This window comes from Leptonychotes weddellii, unplaced genomic scaffold, assembly GCF_054177405.1.
Source record: "Leptonychotes weddellii isolate Sample4059 unplaced genomic scaffold, ASM5417740v2 HiC_scaffold_10872, whole genome shotgun sequence".
In the NCBI taxonomy this organism is placed as follows: Eukaryota; Metazoa; Chordata; class Mammalia; order Carnivora; family Phocidae; genus Leptonychotes; species Leptonychotes weddellii.
In genome coordinates, this window is record NW_027685920.1 from 1 (window position 1) to 7,157 (window position 7,157).

At 56.9% G+C, this 7,157-nt stretch overlaps 1 long non-coding RNA gene across 1 annotated transcript; it reads left to right on the forward strand.

Moving 5' to 3' along the window:
- The first annotated feature begins 64 nt into the window (after window positions 1-64).
- Window positions 65-1,249, forward strand: LOC145718107 (uncharacterized). The gene is made up of 3 exons (XR_014141585.1): window positions 65-239; window positions 449-592; window positions 726-1,249. It is a non-coding gene; the product is annotated as an uncharacterized LOC145718107 (long non-coding RNA).
- The last annotated feature ends 5,908 nt before the right edge of the window (window positions 1,250-7,157 follow it).

Genomic DNA, 7,157 nt, shown 5'->3' on the forward strand with positions numbered 1-7,157 from the left:
CACAGGGTCCTGCCCGGCCTGGACTTGGTTGGGTGTTAGCATGTGTACCCCCTCTAGGATGCCTTCCACAGCCCTGAGGCTCTCAGCTCGCAGGGGTCCTGGCGGGACTCAGCAGCCCCTCTTGCCCTTGCTCTGTATTGCCCACAGGACCCCACAGCAAATCCTGTGTGGAAAAGCTAAAAGGACAGCTGACCCAGAGAGAAATGCCCAGATCCCAGGCATTTCCTGCCCCCTGCCAGGTAATGGGGCAGAAGCCTGGGAAGAAACTCTATACAGAGGAAGGGGGCCACCGTAATTTGCCCATTAATAACAGAAAGGGCCGGACTCCTGGGTCCTCCCCTCTCTGTGGGTCTTGGCAGAGGCTCCCTCTGAAGAGCTGGAGTTTCACTGGATCCCAGTGGGCTCCAGCATCCCTGTTAGGGTCTTCACTTTTGTGCATTTGGAACAGCGTGCCAGGGCCGAGTCTCCCCTGCCTGAGGAGAGGAGGAGCCCCACCCCAGGGTCTCTGCCTGAGGAAGCAACCCACAGCCGTAGGACCAAGGAGAGCAGTCCTCGGTGCCAGACTCCAGCGACAGCCCAGCTGATTCAAGAGGTGAGGTGGGGGTGGGGACAGAGCTGTGGGCGGCATTCAGGCCTGGCCCTGGGCTGGCCTGGGCGGGCAGGTAGAGGCAGACCCCTGAGGCAGCTCCGCAGGAGAGCCCACCCAGCCTCTGTCCTCCCTGCAGGCTCTGGTTCGAGGGGGCCTGGACACCTTGGCGGCTGATGCTGACTTTGTCCTGGCGACCGGCCAGGCCCTGGCAGATGCCTGCCAGATGGCACCAGAGGAAGTAGAGGTGGCAGCCACAGAGCTACTGAAAAGACAAGGGTCCCCAGAGGGTCCGGCCAGTGCCCTTGGACGCTGGAGCCTCAGGTCCTCTCTGGGCAGCCTTGACCTGCATCAGGGCTCCCAGGAGACCCTGATCCCCCCCAGGCTGTGAAGGCCCGCCCAGCAGCAGCATGGGCTTAGACCTAGCAAGCCCCACGGCGAGGGAGGGGTTGCTGGGGCAGAGAAGGGTTAGCCCAGCACGGTGGCCCCGCGCTCTCTCCCCAGCTCAATGGATGGGCTGAGTAGGGGCAGTCAGGAACCGCTGCAAAAAGTCGGGAAGAAGTAGATTGACATGGGGCGCCTGGGTGGCTCAGTCGTTAAGCGTCTGCCTTCGGCTCAGGTCATGATCCCAGGGTCCTGGGATCGAGCCCCGCGTCGGGCTCCCTGCTCGGCAAGAAGCCTGCTTCTCCCTCTCCCTCTCCCCCTGCTTGTGTTCCTTCTCTCGCTGTGTCTCTCTCTGTCAAATAAATAAATAAAATCTTATAAAAAAAAAAAAAAGAAGTAGATTGACAGGCCCCTCTCCTCACCAGCAAGAAGCACGGTTGGATGGAGCCTCTAACATCTTTCAAATAGGCCCGTCAGTGCCAGTGTCTGGCTGGCAGAAGGCTGCTCCCACCAGCAGGACGTTAAAGGCTCCAGGCCTCTGACATTGGCACCTGGCCCCTGCTTGTCTCCTTTTTTGGAAACGTTTCCTACTCTTCTTCTCCTCACTCTTCCCTCTTCCCCATTCCATTTCCTGCTCATGGGCTGGGGAGCCTGGGCCTGGGAGGACCGAAGGGCCATCTGGATTGTTATCCCGCATGCGGCCAAGAGGGGCCCATTGTGGAGAATGTGGATTCTCCTGGACGTCTGCCGCCAGTTCCACTCACTGGGGCCCTGTAGCCCCAGGAAGGACCGGTGGCCTTACAAGTCACGGCCCCACATCCCGGGTCACGCCAAGGCCAACCTTCTTTAAAGCTATGACCATGTCTCTTTGGCCAGAGCCCGCTGCTGACATAGGCCTTGGGTCCCTCAAGTGTTTGTACCCTCGGATATCAAAGATCAAAGTTTCCGCGGCTCCTCTTACCCGCACCAAGCGGTACTGGGTACCCGTGGCTGCGATTTACCAAGTGGCTCCCATCCGCCGGCGCCCCACGCTCCCCTGTGCCCGGGGCAGGCGCACATTCTGTGTACAAAGCATTTCCACACCATGTCCATCTCGTTCTTATCCCAGCCTCGCGAAGCAGGTCTTCTCTAAGCAGTTGAAGGGTTTTAAGGATGCAGCAGTGGCGGCCCCGAGAGGTGGCATGGCAAGCTCGCCCGGCACTGGCCGTGGCCGCGGTGACCGCTGGGCCGCCCCACAGCCCCCTGGCAAAGCCCCAGCTGGGGTCCGCTGGCTCCGCGGCCGGCCCCAGACTGAGGGCAGGGAGACGCCCACTGGCTGCAGAGCTGGGTCCTGGACTCTGTCAGGGCTCCTCTCCTCAAGCCGCAGCACCAGCGGCTTCCCCCACGCCCCCCTTCAACAGCTTGCTGTTCGCCGCCACAGGGTCCCTCCCTCAGCTCCTCTTGCCAAACCGAGGAACTCGCCCCCTTTGTCTCTTGCTCTCCTCCCTCCCTCCTGACCCCTCCTCGGATTGTTCCCCAGCCAGTCTCCTGTCTCCCCCTCGCCCCCTCCTCCCTCTGTCTGTAGGTCACGTTTGAGGTGTCTCCCTCTTAACAACATGTCCTTGCAGCCGTCCTGTCTACCTACATGAGGTCGGTCTGTCTATCTGTCTGTCTGGCTGTCTAGTGCATTCCTGGAGACCGAACTTCTTCCCTGGGTTGTCTCCTCATCCACATTTTCATTCCTAGTTCCCATTTCTCATCCCCATGCAGCCTGCCTTCTGCCCATCATTCACCAGTATCTCCCACAATCTTGTTGCCAATCTAGGGGACCCCAAGTCCTTACCTTCCTTGATTGCTAGGCAGCATTAGGAACGACTTACCTCTCTCTCCTTCCTGAAATTGCCGCACCCCTGGTTCTCCCAAATTTCCTCCTACCTTTCAAGTGCTCCAACCCCTCGGTTCCCTGTGAGCTCTCGCCTGGCCCAGCTACCTCTCCAGCGGGGGACTGATTCCTCAGGGGTCTGTGTCCTTGATCCCTCTCTCTACTTGGGAAGTGTCTCTGGATGCTCTCAGCCACTCACATCTCAGCTGTGTCTGTGTTGATAATTCCCAATTCCATATGGCTAGAGCGAACTCCACTTCTCTATATCCTTCTCCCTGACAACTCACGTATGTCCTACCAGTGCCCAAAGCACATCGTGTCCAAATTCAGCCTTGCTGTCCTTTCCCCATAGACGGCTGCTGCTCCGGTGTTGCTGGTCTCAAGGAAACCCACCCACTGTTCAAACCAGAAGTCTGGGTGTTGTCCTGGGCTCCCAGCTTGCTCCCACAGACTCATCCTCCTAAGCAGTTCCCAAGCTTGTCTTTGTGTCCACAGTGACTTTCCTGATATGTTCAATCAGCGTTTCATGCCTCTTCTTTTTTCTTTAACATCTTTATTTATTTATTTGAGAGAGAGAGCACAAGTGGGATGGGGTGGAGGGAAAGGGATGGAGGGAGAGGGAGAAGCAGGCTCCCCGCTGAGCAAGGAGCCCAATGCGGGGCTCGATCCCAGGACCCCGAGATCACGACCTGAGCCGAAGGCAGACGCTTAACGACTGAGCCACCCAGGCAGCCCTGTTTCACGCTTCTTCTATCGCAAGAGCCTCTGGCCTGCCCTCCTGGCCTCCTCTCTTCTCTTCCCCCCAGTCTGTCTCTGATCTTTCTGAAAGGAGAAGCCTGTTGTCTTATTCCTTTGCCTAAAAGCCTTAAAGGCACCCCCAAATCCTCAGAATGTCATGCAAACCCTTGCCTCTGCTTACACGTCTCCCCTCCGCTCCCCCGGGCCTGGCCCTCACACAGGGCCTGGTCTCCCCCTCTCCTGCCGCCAGAACCCTCAGCCCACGGATCCCTCCCTAGTCATCTTTCAATTCTCAGCTTTGCTATGGCTTCCTGCAGAAACCTTTCCCTGAACAACCCTCTGAGGCCTGACCCAGAAACACAGCGCCCTCCCTCCCCCAGTACAGTGGGGCTCATAACTGCTTGTTTATTGTTACCCTAGCCAGAGGCTAGCTTCACGAACTCAGGAGCAGGTCCACTTTATTCGAAGTTATCCCCCCACAGCTGAGCGCTTGTCAACCCAGACCAGTGGCTCCGTAACTGTTAATAAATGCAGGACGAGGGTGAGCAGCGCGGACCCTTCCCTCCACAGGCTCCCTGCCCCGTGTCACCTGCCCGGGTTCTGCAGCCACACTGGCTGTCTGTCCAGGCGCAGGGAAGGCAGGGAGGAGGGGCTCTGCCTCTAGGGGGTAACAAGCTGGACTTCACTTCAGCCCTACGCACACCTAGCTGCCAGGCTGCTCCCATAAAGCCTGAAAGGAACAGTGTGGAAGGAGGAGGGCGGAGGTGGGAGCAGAGGGGAGCAGGCCGGTGTGCGGGGAGACAGTCCCCTCTGCTCAGCAGGACTGTCAGACAGAGACGGTGTACCCGGAGGGCCTGGGGGGGGGGCCACCTTCTGTCGCCAGGGGACACAGGCCAGAGGCAGTGTCTGCTGGACCCCTATCTTCTCCTTGTTGATTCCCTGCAGACTTGGGGCCCAGCTGCTGGGTGCGGGGTCTGCCAAAAGGGGCGGGGGTGCCGCTGGTGGGAGGGAATGGGCACAAAGCCTCATGCCGGCCGTGGAGACTAGAAGAACCCTCCCATCTGGAAGGTGTGAAGCTCAGATGGACGGTCTCTGGAAAACCAGTGAGGGTGGGCCCAGTTCCAGACTATCTTCAGCGTAGGGAGGAGCTCCCTGGCTCTGGTCTCGGTGCATGTGTAGACCCTGCTCTCGATGGGGCTGAGTGATTCTTAAAGGAAACATATGGCTACTCTCTGCAACGGGTTTCAGAGCATAGACTTGGTTGGAAGCCAGACCCATTTACACCTGAATCCCATTCACCTACCTCCATGCTGTGATGTCAGGCAGTTCACACAATCCTCTTAAGCTTCTGCTCCTCCTTCCATAAAATGGGGGACTAGTTCCTACTTCCAGGGTGTTGAAAGGTGTGACGGTGACCATGTAAAGACCCAGCCCTTGGTAAGAAGCTGTTGCTTTGATTCTGTCCAATGCTGGCTAGTGAGAGAGCCAGACCCTTAAGTTGGGAGGACACTGAGCTCAAGGGACGTCCTGGGCCTCTTAGGGAAAGCCGGGCAATGTGACTGTCAGCCCAGGGAATCTCTGCACCAGACCGCATCCCCCACAGGCCCTGCCTGCTCCCAGGACAGCCCGTGGATGGAGAGGCCAGTCCCTGCTTCCGGAGAAGCCACTATGGAAGGCACTGCCAACCCAGAGCTGACCTTGACCCCCATTTTCCTGGCATCTGATCCCAATAACATGTCATTCCTGCCGTGGGGCTGACAGCTGATGGAGCCAGGTGACTCTTTCCATGCAGCGAAAGCAAACCAAGCCCCAGAGAAGGAAAGAGCCATAGACACCCAACTTTTCAGTGGGAGGAGACAGGAAGAGACCTTGGCCTCCGTTGAACTTCAGAAAGGCCAGTGAAATGTCGGTTTCCTCATCTGTAGAACAGTAAGATCTGGTATTCAGGGAGCCCAGTTCACTGAGTGCCCGACCAGCGACATCTCATTCAGTCTTTCAGCACCGTCCGTAAACTAGGCGTCCTTGTGAATCCCATTCTGCGATGGAAACACACCTTCGGAAACACTCAGTGAATTACCCAGAGTCACCTGGCCAAGAAATAGTGACACTAGGGGCCAGACAAGAGCCTGGACACTCATTTTTTTTTTTTCCTGGTCTCCCTTCTTTATTGATCTCTGGCTATAGCAGGGTTCTGGGAGACCACTGGACACTCTCCTTGAGCTGCTGACTTCTTGCATTGTTGTGAGGATCCCCCCCGACAATGCCCCCCAACCCCCACCTTGTCCCCGGTTTACCTGGCCCAAGACCCTTCCCGCACCCTGCCAAGTGGGCCCCACCCTCAACGCAGCCCCTCCTGGCCCAGGCCCCACTCACAAGCCCCCACTCGCGGTGCCTTTCTGCACCCAGCAAATGCCTCCGTGATCGACCTCCGTCTTCCCCGACGGCCTGGGTACACTCTGTCGCCTCTTCCTTAGTGCTCTTGTGTTGTAACTATTATTACGGCATTTATTACCCTGTAGCGTAACTAGGAGTTTAAAGTTTGTTTTTTCTACTGAGAGTTCCTCAAGGACAGTGAATTTCTTTATCAAGTTTGTATCCCCAGCAAGGGGCAAAGGAAGGAAGGGAGGAAGGAAGGAGGGGAGAAAGGGAGAGATGAGAAGGGGAGGGAGGGAGGGTGAATGCATGACAGCACACCACATCAACTGCTAAATCGTGTGTATTAGATTGAATCATTTGAAATTGCTGATATTCTATCTCTTTTGTCTATAAAACAGCAATTTTATGTCTAACTTACTATAATGAGGGTGGTTGCCCCACCGACCTGTGACACCCAAGTCCCACCACTGTCTCTCTGGGGAGGGGGGAGGCAGAGACCCCACCTTTTGCTTTCGGTCTGGATGAGGGCTCAATGAGGTGGGTGTCCCATGTGGGACTGTTCTCAGGCAGCATGCAGACCAAGGTTGATTGGAGGGGGAAAGCTTTCAGCACTTGTCATCTCTGAGATGTCCCCTCTGAGCGGGGAGGTGAGGGTTCACCCCAGCAACCACAAGGAGGGGTCTGCAGGTGGGGACTCAGTGGCCCTAGTGCCAGGCTCTCTCAGAAGCTATCTCTCCAGGTGCCCCCATGTCTGGTCTTCTGGTCTTGGAGTTTGACCTCCCCCCCAGGCTGGGCCTCCCGTCTTGGCCAGCCCTAGGGCCGCTCGTCAATCTGGGGTGGGGAAGGCTGGGGGCAGGGGAGACAGATTATGGCCTCTCCCTCTGAGTTCATTCTAATTTGGGTGATGACTTCTAACTCTTCTTTGGCTCCTCCAACCTAGTTTGGAAGTTCAAGAGGAAGAAAAAGTTCTTTTCACGCTCTTTGCATCCTCCCAGGCCCGGCTAATTCTCCTCAAGGTGAAGTGTCTTCTCTGTCAGCTGGACAAGTGTCAGGAAGCACAGGCGTGGGGGAAAAGACACAGATTAATTTTTCAAGAGATTATGTCACTTCAGGCCAATGCAGGCTGTCATTGTCAAAGGGCCTTTGAAATTCTCCTAAAATCATCCCATGAGATTCAGCACACACACACACACACACACACACACACACACA